At 33.6% G+C, this 14096-nt stretch overlaps 1 long non-coding RNA gene across 1 annotated transcript; it reads right to left on the bottom strand.

Annotated features, from left to right (window-relative positions):
- Positions 1-634: 634 nt before the first annotated feature.
- LOC122630504 lies at positions 635-14064 on the bottom strand. Its single transcript, XR_006327498.1, has 3 exons — positions 13617-14064; positions 2903-3229; positions 635-2426 (listed from the first exon to the last, which is right to left on the bottom strand). It is a non-coding gene; the product is annotated as an uncharacterized LOC122630504 (long non-coding RNA).
- Between the last annotated feature and the right edge of the window lie 32 nt (positions 14065-14096).

Below are 14096 nucleotides of genomic sequence, written 5' to 3'. Positions count from 1 at the left end.
TCACCCCGTTCGAATGTCAGGTCAGGACACTCGTACTCTTCGAATTTTCAACTCGTTCGCATGAATTCATCGAATCCTTGAGATCGCAAAGCATCATCGGCCATGTCATTTGTGACGTACTGACAAACCCTTTCTTTCTTTCTTTCTTTCTTTCTTTTTTCTATCTCTCATTTTTTATTTTCTGTCAGTACATTCATCCAAGAAATCATCAAGCCTATGCACAAACGCAACTTCCAACTTAGGAAACACGCCGTCTTCGTTGTAATATTCTATTATACAATGACAAAGCAGCAACGTCAAAGGTCAGGAAGATGAATAAATTCAATGGGGAAACAGAAGAAAACGAATCTTACGTTCTTTCGACATTTTTCCCATTTCGGTGGGAGACAGTATTTGACGTCGATATTCGTCGATAGACGATATTGCTCACAAAAATAAATTCAAGAATAACTTTTCAAATATCTCGATTACTTTCATTTTCAAGAAAACCGACGATTCAAATGTCTGTTCCATCTTAAATGTATATACATATGTCTACTTAAATTAATTTCATTAACTATTTTCTATCGGAGTCTTAAAAAAAAATAAATAAATAAATAATAATTACGTCTATCAAACCAATAAATAATAGAAATCAATTGTCATAATTATTTAAATTACTTAAATACGTCGTTTTCTTCGTTCCATTATAAAATTTTTTAAAAAGTTTAATATTAGAGAAAGAACTAGTTACTCTGTGAAGTAAATGATAGACGAGTAAAAGGATCGATCGGTCTGATTTTTCCTCGATCGAGATCACCATCAGAGAAGGAGAGAAAGAAACCTATAGATAAAGAAACCGATGGCAAGGATGACAACAAAAGGTCCGCAAAAGGCGTTCTAAGAGGAGAGAGTAATTCGTTGTATTTCAAAGGCAACAGAGAAGATACCGTAGAGAATGCAACTAATTACCTATCAGCCGCGCGAACATTGATGAACGAGAACGCGAAGTAACGGAATGAGGACGTGCTGAGAATCGTCTAATGAATGACAACCACAGCAATCTAGGCGAATAAAAAGAATAAAAAGATTTTTAAAAATGACAAAACTCTTTCTCTCTCTCTCTCTCTCTCTTTCTCTCTTTCCCCCTTTCTCTCACTCTCGCTCTCGACGAATAAATTTCCATATCTTTATATCGTCACACAGATTATATTAATATCGATTAATATACTCTATATACGCAATCTATTATCGATACTAATCCTATTATAGTAAGAGACAATAATGAAATAATATTATGATTATAATAATATATCGATAAATACAGGATGGACCAAAATAACTTTGACCATATACCCTATATTAATTACACCAACAAAACATCTTTAATATCCTATATTAATTTTGACCGTATGGATTTTCACCGTTTTAACTCTAATCACGTTGAAACCCTTTCAATCATCACAACAGATATCGATTTCCATAATAATTAAGATATCGCGAGTTTCGATATTGATTTTGGTCGAGTAACCAAAACTGTGTTAGTGGATACTATAAATGTACCCGATGTCGACTCCTCGTTACACCTAAACTACTTTTCTATTTAAAGACTCTTCCTTGAGATCTTGAAAGCACCCACTCTGAAATCAAGGAAGTAGCACTTTTACGAGCTCGTAAAGGGATAATTGACTAAACACGCGCGGAAGATTTATCGACAGGTTAAAATTTTTATCTTCGATTTTATTCCATCAAGGATGAGAGTGCAAAAGTAAAAAATATATCTTTTATCGAACCATGGACATCGGTCCATTTTCTCTCTCTCTCTTTCTCTCTCTTTTCGTTTCTCATCCTCCTACTAAGTTTTCTTGTCGTCCTTGCGTTGTCATCTTTCTTATACACACACATACACACGCGCGCACACACCCTCTGTCTGTGTGTATATTTTTTTCTTGTCAGTCGTTCGCCAACTAATTGCGAAATAATAATGAAATTGCAATTTACGGGCGGTGAACATGAGACGAGGTGCACCGTGAGAATACGAGATGCAGGATGTACCGGGCACTTTCTTGCATTATTCGACCTTCGATCGATCGATCGATCGTTCGGTTGCTCGGTCGGTCGTTCGTTGGTTGGATGATCGATCGTGACGATGGAAACGAAGTCCACTCGTTGTCGATTGTGGACCGATATTCCAGAAAATCAGGACCATTCTCTTCACCTTCTTCTTCTTCTTTTTCTTATTATTTTTATTTTTCAATCTTTTTCTTCTTCATCGTCGTCATTCATCGTTAAAGCGCGTTTATAATGATGATCATCATCGCCGATTATCTTCGCCGTAGTTGTGATCGTGGTCGCGTTGAAAGATCAAGGAAATAAATATCACTCGAGCCAATGAAATTGAGGAGGAGTCACGTCGGAAATGTCAGTCTTGCTCTAAGTACAATAACCTTAACACACAGATGTGTATTAATAATAATAATAATAATAATAATAATAATAATAATAATAATAATAATGGTAATAACGACGATCATTGTTACAAATAGTTTTTCATTTTTTAACTAAAATCTTCCTTTGTTTCTATCTCTTTCTTTCTTCTATCTACGAAGGAAATTCATCTTAAAGTTAAACGCATTTTAAAGAGAAAAAAAAATCCGCGAATTTTTTTGTCTTTGGTATTATATCTCTAAAAATATATAATAGATCTAATATTTTATATATGCAGATAGATATTATCTGTATACTAAATATTTTTTTTTCATAAATAGACCTAACAATTATTTATCGTATTTCCTAGTTCATTTATCTAATAATTTTTATATCTTCAAATAATTATTTATTATGATTGCAATTATACAAAGAGAAAAAGAGTTTCACTTGGAATAATCTTCTTGTCGAACGATCATCAATGAGTTCAAATCACCTTTGGAAATCATCGATTGAATATTTCGAAATTCAGATAAAAAACCGACCCATCCATCGTTCGAACGTCTAAATATTTTTCTTTTTCCTTTCTTTCTTTCATTTTTTTTCCTTTTTTTTTTCTTTCATCCACTTAGAATTACGATTAGTATCGTAACACGTCAGTCGACATTATTGCTCAACGAAAATCCGTTCTCGATGATTTAGGAACGAATCGCGAAGATTCGATCGCTTGGACTCAAGCTCCGGCTAATGGGCATTTATTCAATCGATCAATTATACTTAGTCGTTACGTTCAACATCGCAACTTCTTCGTCGTGCACATCCCCTGGAATTAAATTCTCGTTAGAGAGATCATAGGAGATGTGTCAGAGGTGAAATAAATGTATGTATATATGTACATATGAAGATACACCTAAAGTAAGTACGTATAAATATATATATGTGTGTGTGTATATGTATATTTATATATATATGCATGTATGTATGTATGTACATATATATATATATATATATATGTAGTATGTATATATGTATATATATATGTAAAATAAAAAGGACGAAGTAAACGTTCGATGAGAGTCAAACGAGTAATATTATTTTTTGACGTTCATGGAAAGATCAAAACGATTTATACACTAGATCATTAATTATCCTCCCCTATAAAGATCGACTAGATCTATCATGGACATTCGATACCATACATTTTCTCCTTCTTTTTCTCTCTCTCTCTCTCTCTCTCTCTCTCTCTCTCTCTCTCTCTCTCTCTCTCTGTCTTTCTCTCCCTCTCTTTCTCTGTCTTTCTATCTTAACATTGCTCCAATTATGGAAAACCTTATTATCGATCAGATGAAAGAGTGTCATTGCCGATCGTCACTCGAATGATTCTCTCAAATGTGTACCAATGATTCTCTTATTCTCTATAAAAATGAAAATTAAAATAAATCCTGACCTAATTTAATTTTATATATTATATTATATAAATAATACAATTTAGCTCAATAATTAAGAAAGTAGGTAACCTAAATGAAAAATCTGTTTTTGATAAAAAAACAAAAACGGAAAAAAAATCTAAATACGTCGAATTAATCAACGTATATCGTAATAATGTAAAATTAATAAAAAAAAAAAAAAAAAACATTCTGTTTAATTAGACTACTATATCATAATTGTTTCCTTTTCAAGAGACTCGTAGAAATGCCGTAAGTAATACGTAAGTAATATGAGTAAGTATCAAGAAAAATAAGTTGGAATTTTTTCAAAGGAATACACCAATGATCTAAAGTCACACGACGATCGAGAACTCGTTGGTGAATGCTCGCAAGAGCCTTTAGATCGTGTAACACTATCTAAACGCTGTCATCTAAATCGGTAGCTGTTTAGAAGGCACAATCTATCGACTTCTGAGAGTGATTCACCCAATGGTATGCGAGTCGATCGATCGAACGATTCATCGATCGTCGATCGATCGTCGATGTGTGTTGTACTCCGTTAAACTTTCACGCCTTATGATCAATGTCTAAGTTTATCGTTTACCTTCTCCCTCTCTCTTCCTTTCTTTCAAAACACCTACACTTTAAACTGATGATTGCCGAATTCCAAAAATAGATAAACGCGTATATGTAACTATGTAATTCTAGATGAGGATCGTGTAAGATCGACGATATGCAAACACGATCGAATTGGGTTAATGTTATAGTCACGATCTTTCTGATATATCCTATTCTTTCTATTTTTCCTTTTTTTTTTAACGTTGTTCATTTTCTCTATTAAAATATGGATATATTAATTAAAATGAATCGTGTAACTTGTTAAAACTTAAAATTTTTTAAATCACTCCACCAAAAAAAAATTATAGTTGGGTCCACTTGTAATTAAATAAAAAAAAAAAAAAAAACGATTCCAAGTCCGAAAGAGAAAGAATAGAAAATGATATATACGTTCGTACGAGCTTTATTACCTAAATGTTATTTAATATACGTGTATGTATGAAACAAATCTCACGCGTTAGGTTACACATTCTTGACGCAAAACAACTAATTAGAAAAGACAAAGAAAATCATAGCAACGTTGCTAACGTGATGACAAAAAGAAAAGATAAAAAAGAAATATTAACAAAAGCTACATCCTTAAGGAACATTATCTTTTTTTTAACTGTTCTTTCAAACAATAAAAGACATCCTTTCTCTACTTCGCTCTCAGTTAAGACGTTTCTTTCTCTCTCTTCTTCTTCTCTCTCTCTCTCCACTTTTTTCTTTACTCTTTCCTCTTTTAATTCCTTTACGCTTCTAACGCTTTTAAGGGGAAAAAAAAAAGAAAGAAAAAGGGCATTGACGGTGGAACGATCTAGATTACAGAGAGAACGAGTAAATAACGAGCTTTACTTAATTTTCTCCCTCTATCTATCTATCTATCTATCTATCTATCTATCTATCTATCTCTACCTCTTTTTATCTTCTGTATTACATTTTCTTTCTTTTACTATTTTTTTTTATTTTGCATTATTTACAAGCAAGAATATAGCAAGAAAGCAGATATTTGTGCGCGTATATACTTATATATGTCGAGAAGATGAAAACGTGAGACGGAAGATAGTCCTGCATAAACGGTAGAGCACGTGCGAGCACTCGACTCTCCTCGATGATGCGAAAACGATACGCGAGGAAAGAGAAGAGAGATGATGATAAAATAAAAGAGAAAAGGGAAGAAAAGTTTAAAAAAAAGAGAAAGAGAGAGAGAGAGAGAGAGAATGAAAAGAATGAAAAAGAAGGAAACAAAAAAGGAGTAATCGATACTAACGTTGATATAATCGGTTCGATGACTCAGACGAAAGTATGTTCGATGTTGCAAAAAGTTATGCATATGTGTAAGTATATATTCGTTTGTAGTTGTGTAAGATGAAATAAAACACGACGGGGCTTTGTTACCTACGCGCTTATATCCTTTATCCAGGATTATGCGAAAGACGAGTGATCTCGAATGAAAATCCACACATTTATATAAACGACTAAAAGCAAAATAGGTTTTATGAATTATTAAATATTAATTAATAATATAATTATTAAGAATTAAATAATATTAATATGGAAGAGTCACTTTGATTTTTGCATAGAAAATTAATTTACATTCTTCTTTATTTCTTAATTTGATTACCTGATCTAAATTTAAATTAAATTTTTAATTATATCATAGAGAGAAAAGGCACACGACTTTTACGACTTTTACGAAAAAATATTTGATTTTGAATGATATTCCTTGAAATTCTCTCTTCAATCCTAATGGACGTTCAACAAGTATAAGGATATTAGAACGTCTTAATATCGATCGAATTAAATGGAAATCGACGAAAAGCTACTGGGCTAATAAATAAGAACGTACGTACAAGATAGAAAGAGAGAAAGAGAGAGAGAAGTAGAGACGAGAAGAGAAGAGAAGAGAAGAGAAGAGAGAAAAAAGAAGAGAAGCGAGCATATAATTAATCCGATAGGATAAAAGCGCATCGCGACGGTGGCAATTAAATAAAAGCAGATTACAATCGTTACGGAGCATCTTCTGATCTGTGCTCGTGCTCGTCTCGATCGTTAAGAAAGCGGCGGAACCGTTAGATTGCCATTAGATTATCGCGATCTTTTCTTACACGGAGTCTTTCAAGATGGCTCGATCGCATGAGGGCGAACTAAGCAAGCAAGTAAGCAAGCAAGCAAGCAAGCAAGCAAGCAACCACCGCTAGCAATACCACCATCATCCGATACACAATTACAACTCTATATGTATTTATACACATATGTGTATATATATATATATACATACACAGATAAGTCTCTCATTCGCTGTTGCGTGCATGATTATTCTCTCATAACTATTAGCAGCTGCTATTATTACGGTTGCGCATCCCCTGACTTCTTCTTACGGTGCCTCGTTACAATGACGCAATATTGCGTTTACGCAAACTCGCAGGATGCGTCCATGTCGTTCGTTAAAGAGAAAGAGAAAGAGAGAGAGAGAGAGTGAGAGAGAGTGAGAAAAGTTTAACTGTATGTCAGCGTGACCGACACTATCGCTTTCATGGGAAATGCTTTGTCAGCGCTACTTGCCTCTCTTTTCCTCTTTCACCGAAAGCTGTAACATTAGGACACGTGGATTCATTGTTTCTTTCTTTATTTCTCTGTCTCTAATGCGAGAGAGACAGTGAACACGAACTTACGAAAATCTCTTTTTAGTTTCGGAGCCGTTCAAAACAAAACTTCTCTTCTCTGCCACACGATGAGACACTTTGGCTTAACTTCCGAAAACGAGCGTGTTCCGTTTCGTTAGAATTTCACGGCAATATATTAAATGGTACAAGACGTGTCTCGAATGTATTAAAGGATCTCTAGGACTTCTATAGGGATTCTATCGAAATATCGTAGATACTCGATAAACCAACGTGTAACAATTAAAGATACTTTAATATCGTTAATAAATTATTTAAATCGTTTCGTTAATAAATTCGTACGATATCACGAAATTTTTCATCAAATTACATATCTAGATATTTCATTATAATTTAATTCGCGGACTAACAAATTGTAATCACTTCTAAATAAAAATTATATTAATTCGTATAAACACATTGACTATCTTATTAATAAATACGTGTTAAAAGATTCGTCTCTAAGAATAAGAAACGTCGACGTCGTTGCGAAATATCGAAAAAGATAATAATCGAATCGTTCCGTCACGTAAGGTCGTTTCATCGACGAACGATAACCCCAATCGCATCGAAATAGAAAAATCGATATTACACGAGGCAAGAGAGAAAGAGAAGATCGTTCTCTCTCGATATACCATCGAATTTATTTACCATCGAGGATCGGCTTAACGCGTGTAATTTTCCCTCGACGACATTTCACCCTCTCATTCGTACGATAGTTTCGATTCCCATTCTTTTGTTGTTGAAAACGTGAATTCACGATTGACGGAATTATTTCGCAGTAGCTTTCTCGAAAATCGATTTGCCGCCAAACTGGGCGGCAAAAATCGTCGAATGTTTCGTCATTATCGATAATAAGAAATTTGTCGATGAGGACACGTCGATCGATCGATCGATCGATCGATCGATGATGACACCACTCGTTGTCGTACCACCACCAATCTATTTACTTACTAGAAAAATTTTCTTTGAAAAGAACATACAACCCGCCCCTCGTCTCTCCCGCTCCCTCATCCGTCTTTCTCTATCTCTGTCTCTCTCTCTCTATCATACTGTTTTCGATTACCTCCTTCTACTCTTCGACACTTCCCTCATATTTCCGTCGAAGACGATGCCCTCGAGAAGTAATACGAGAGAAGAAATTGGAAGGCGGAATTATCTTTGGAATTGTTTACCGTTACGTTGTCGTCACCAGGAGCATCCTTGGGGTCGAATAAAATTTTCTGAAATTACCGATCGACGCGATCCGTCGATGTATCTTTGTACAAGGTGATCTAAAAGTATCGTCAAAAAATATAGTATTCGCAAGAAAAGAAAAGAAAGAAAGTACTGATCGAGATAATGTAAAATAATCTGTAATATTTTGTTCGTAAAAATCATTCGCCTTTCTCCCGCAAAGATTATGATAAATCATCATCGTTTAAAATTTCGCATAACAATATCAATAAGATGATTAAATATTAGAAGTCAAAATTATACCTTATGATTCGTCATAATTCTTATAATATTATCAACTTCCGCATCTAAATTGTTCGATTACATTTGTCGAATATCTTGTACGTAGTTATACGTATACGTATGTACGTGTATACGATAACACGGAGCGACGATTAGGAACTTTCTTCGTCGATCGCTAAAGGGTTCGTCGTAATTTCATCTTCATATGCAACGATCGTCTATGTTTAAGTACAAGATATTTCAATTGGCTTTTGCGTCTCGAAAAATTAGCAAGACAATCAAACGTATTTATATATATCTAATACTTTCTCTAATTAAGTAATATAATTTTCTGGAAAATTAAAAGCAGTTGAAGAAAGTTAATCGTAAGTAATTTCTTTCTTTTTTCTTTTCATGACATTATTTCATAATCTAAAAGATGTTATATTCATTCATTCGTACATCTTAATTTATAATTTTTAATAATGAAAGAACATTGTTTTAAATTCGTTAAAGAGAAAAATAGATAGAAAGAAAGACAGAGCGAATAAAGCCGGCATGTACATATATACGAAGTAATAAAAGTAAATTAAGTAAGGCAAGGAGTAATTAGAATCTTATATACATAAGAGCGAGATGTTGTTGTACGAAATGTATGTAACGATTAGAAAAATATGAAAATAATGAAGCACCTACAATGGTACTACTTTACTTGATATTACTACGTGACGCAAGTCGAAATTGATCGTAAATCTTTAATACATTATTTCACGCGAAATAAAATAATGAGATAGATCTAAAAATACTCTTAATTAAATAAGTGAATAAAGAAATATCCGTAAGAGATCGGATTGATTACATAACTCTCGTCTCGATGCTATCCTCGTCTTAATGTTTAGTGCATTATGACATTGGCTCGCGATTTTTCAACGACCTTTTTCGCCCGGTAACGATCACTTTCCTTTCTTGATAATCCAAGCTTTTCCTGTACCGAGCGAAATCATTATAATCCGCGTAATTACGCGACGCGTTCTCAAGAATCCAAGTATGTAGATATAGTATATATTGGTCTCGGTACATACTAGGTGGGTCATAAGTTCCAAACATGGTTGAAAGTTTCTTTAAGTTAATTTAAAAATCGATTACCCTATTTCGAGACCTTTAAGGTTGATCTTTTCTCTCTCAAATTGTAAAACGAGTCCCTATAAGGTTTGTAGTTTCAAATATATGAGAGAGAAATGGAACGAGAAAAAGAAAAGAAAAGAAAAGAAAGATGTCTAAATATTATCCTCAGAATTAACTCGATCAAGAGTAATTGATTTATAAAATCACTTAGTTTCAATTCACCCCGTATATAGATACATATATTGCTTATATACACACTTGGACCAAAGACATGCAAGACATACGAGAGATACGAAAGAGAGAGAGAGAGAGAGAGAGACAAAGAAAAGATTTTCTTTTCTAGTATCGTGTGGGCGTAAGTGATGCGCATGAAAGAAGGAGCCACGTACTCGTAGGACCATCTGTTACCAACAACGTACATACATAGTTTTCTTCTATCATCTACAAGATCGAAACTCGAGAGAGCGTGGACGAACGTGTAGCGAAACGAACGCGCTACCTCCTTTTTCCCCTTCCACCTTACCTCCACCCTTACCCTCACCCTCACCCTTGCCTCTCCAAACCTCACCAATTCTTAGAGAATACTTCAGATATTACGACAGGGTACTATACTCTCGAACAAAGGATGCTGAGCGCGTTCTTCGATAAGTCGTAAAGATCGCTTTTTTATCGTCGTTCATCGAAGGACATTCCGGGAAAAACATTGATCACATTGTCTTGTTTCTTTGCTTTTTTCTCCATTTTTCTTCTTTTTTCTTTTTCAAGTATTCCCGAGCTAATGAATCACTATGAATTTTTATCGGAATACTGACCTTATAAGTATGTATTTACAAACGTTTCTATTCACGTTGTAATGAATTAAAAGAAAGAAAAATATAGATCAAATGCGGAACTCTTTGGAATATTTTAATTATATTATTATTATTGTTAATAATAGTAGCAATAATAGTAGTAGTAATATTATAACAGCATTAGTATTATTATTACTATTATTACCATTATCGAAAGTTAAAATTCATATCAGGAATTGATAGTAAAAAAATATGTTAAAAACAAAATAAAGAAAGAGATAAAAGGACATAAAACAATGTGATAATTAAATGGCAAAATTATAAATTCAATACGACAGTGCAATGATACAAGTTTTAAAGAGAAAAAAAAAGCAAAAGAAAAAGAAAAGAAGAAACAGGAAAAAGCAACGAATTTACATTTACTTTCACTGGTACTGTTATGCCAGATCGCGTAGAAGACATCGCGGAGAACGTTTGATACACGATGCTCCTATTTCCTTTGCGCCATTGCTTCGAGGCTTTCTTCTGCACGATAGTCTGAAGCAAACGCTTTTTTTTCAATCAATTTTATGAGATCGAAACAAGATGCTCGGATTCAAGCTGCATGGCCATTCTGTGCGCGCCCAACTTTATCTTCATCGTTCGAACGAGTTCGGTCACGAGTAATTCGAGTATCGAGTGCCACACAAATTTTCTACCCCTATATATCAACAACAACCGCTTTCTCTCCAAGTTATGGTAAGAGAAAGGGAGGGAGAAATAGAGATAGAGATAGAGAGAGAGAAAAAGAGAAAGAAAGACTTGTATACCATTTGAAGAAATGATTCTGTTTAGAAGGATCGTGAATCGATTGGATATTGAACAATTCAAATAGAAATACGTGAAAGATGAAATTTGTTATTTTTTTCTTTTTCTTTTTATCAACGGTTAAAGTGCGCACGTTGGCCTTAAAACTTGCCAGCGGCAACTCGACATCTACACACATATGCACACAGACATATATGTATATATATTTAGCAGAACCTTCTCAAGAGGATCTTTATCAGCGAACGAATCTTCGCGAGATTTCGCGAAAGGATCGAAACCGTTTAGGCGATCCTTTTCGCGCGTTGAATGACCCTGCTATTATTTCACCGCCTCTCTTTCTCTTTTGCCCTATTGTGCAAACACAAGAGGCAGAGAGACGAGCCGCCACCGTTAAGAGCCACGTGGAACGAGTCACGTAATATGGCTCGCAAGTTAGCAATGAAAAGTATAAATTGATTTATTTTCAACTACCTGTCAACTGTCCTAGAAAAGCTAAGCTTATTCGTTTCTTCGTGCCTCCGGCTCTTTGTCGGTTCGTTTGTTATCCTTTCGAAGGTAAGTGTAAGTCGAAGGTAACATCTCTCTCTCTTTCTCTCTCTCTCTCTCTCTCTCTCTCTCTCTCTCTTCTTATCACTCTTTTCTTAAGGCTATTCACTACCTTTCGCTCGTAATATGCAACTCCAACGACAGATATGAACAAAATATGAACTACAAAAGCAATAGAGAAAAATTGTCCTCAAAATTGCGCCTGTTATATCGGTGCATAAACTTACGTAAAACATACTTCGAAATATGCAGCCATTCGATCGGTAATACTTGCGTTATATAATCTAAATATACACCTCGAATATCGCAAGTAATACCGACCTCTGAGAAAGAAGAAGAAGAGGAAGAAAATTAAAGAAAAAGACAAAAAAAAGAAGATGCGACAGAACGTGTACGAGTGTGAAATTTATGGAACAAAAAACAAGGGGTAGCTCTTAAAGATAGCTTCCAAAATCGAAGTTGATTTTGAAGAAAAGAAAGAGATCGATCCAAGACCTCTCCCAAGGGTTTCTCCCAAGGATCCCACCCGAAAGAAATTAGAATAATTAATCTAGAATAATTTTGTATGCGGTTATTCGCTCGGTAATACTGGAGTCATATTATATTCCGCTTTATCGCGAACAGTACCAACCAAGTTTTCAACAAAATTTCACCACGTGAAGGTTACTGAAATTTTATAGACTCGTATAACGATTATTATAATTGATACTAAAAAAAAATCAAAGTAAAGCAACGGAATGATTGTCGCTTCACGAGAAATGTAAATGAGAATAATTGAGAGTAAATGATAATTAATGAATTATCATTTTTCTGCGAGTTTCTCTACGAAATTATCTTAGTATTCTTCTATAACTATCCGTCTGTTTATCTATCGTCTATTATCAAACGTAGAAAATGTAAGTACTTTTACGAGAATTGACGTTCCTAATGCTATCTAGAAAACGATCAGTCACCATCTTACGTATAGCAGATTCGTCGCAACATTGAAAGTTTCGATTTTTTACTGTTAAATACAATACTATTTAGTACGTACTTAATAGTAAAAAACTTAAATACAATACTATTAAACGTGCGTGCTTTCCAAATTTCAAACAAATCAAAGAAATTCATGGTAGGACTTAATTGCACCCGCGATACCTACACCTGTGCCCACTAACGTTTTCTATCTATCTTATACGTACGGAATTGTTACGAAGATATAGTTTTAACGAATTTTTAAAAAAGCATTATTTTTCTGTATAAACTATTCTCGGAAAAATATCATTCTTTACAAGACTTTCTTCAAAGAAAATAAAACTTTTTCAAACATTCGTAAAAACCGTGTTCTCGCTTGAACACGTGTGAATCTTTAAAATAAAATCTTCTTCGTCAAAATTGTTCAAAAATTATGCCTCCACTCATTGGTGGCATAAACCATCATAATATGTACAATTCAAATCGGAATAATAAAATCTTAGAACATAATTATGTGTATCTGAGAAATGGTTTGATCTTAACCTATTAAACGGAGAAAATTTTCGATTGATGTAAACGTGAATGTATGAAATTTATTTTGATTAAAAATAAAACTGTTCGAATGTAGACAGAAAACTTTGAAAAAAATTTATTGAATTATAAAATTCTTTTCTTTTCTTTTTTTATTTATATTTTCCTAATTGAAACGAGAAACAAATGATTTATCTACTCTTATATAAGAAACAAAATGTTCATAACAAGTTTATCTCATTTTTTCCGGTTAACAGGTTAAGTGCATAATAATACGAAATAATCATTCATTATCGTTATCAGATAAATGTCAGATTGATGTGATACTTTACCATGATTCATCGACGATAATTTCGCTGCAATAATCGAATAGAAAAATCATACTAACTGGTATTACTGACTCAATGTATTACGTTAATTTTCAAACAGAAATACGTCCAACTTTTACTCAAACCTGACTGATCCTGGAAAAAATTTAATTGTTAATTAGATTCCTTGTTTATACAAATTTTAATATCTTTTTTCTTTGCTTATGGATTGGATAGTATTAAATATGTACCTTTGAAAGAATTATAAAGAATAAACGATACGTTTTTTATAAATCTTGTTCTGCGCACAGATATCTCAATGCGCATTTCTACAAAATTCTTATAATTCTGTTGATCATGGACACGACGCGCCATCTACAGAAATTTTACTGGAGTATAGATAAAAGCACTACTTTTACACGTTGGATAAAATAGTCCAAAATTAAAAAATATTAAAAAACTCCAATTTATATATACGTATATAAACTTGAAATCGACTAAAAT

Source organism: Vespula pensylvanica, chromosome 7, assembly GCF_014466175.1.
Source record: "Vespula pensylvanica isolate Volc-1 chromosome 7, ASM1446617v1, whole genome shotgun sequence".
NCBI lineage: Eukaryota > Metazoa > Arthropoda > Insecta > Hymenoptera > Vespidae > Vespula > Vespula pensylvanica.
Note: the sequence above shows the minus strand (reverse complement) of the source record. Positions and strands in the feature narration are given on the sequence as shown.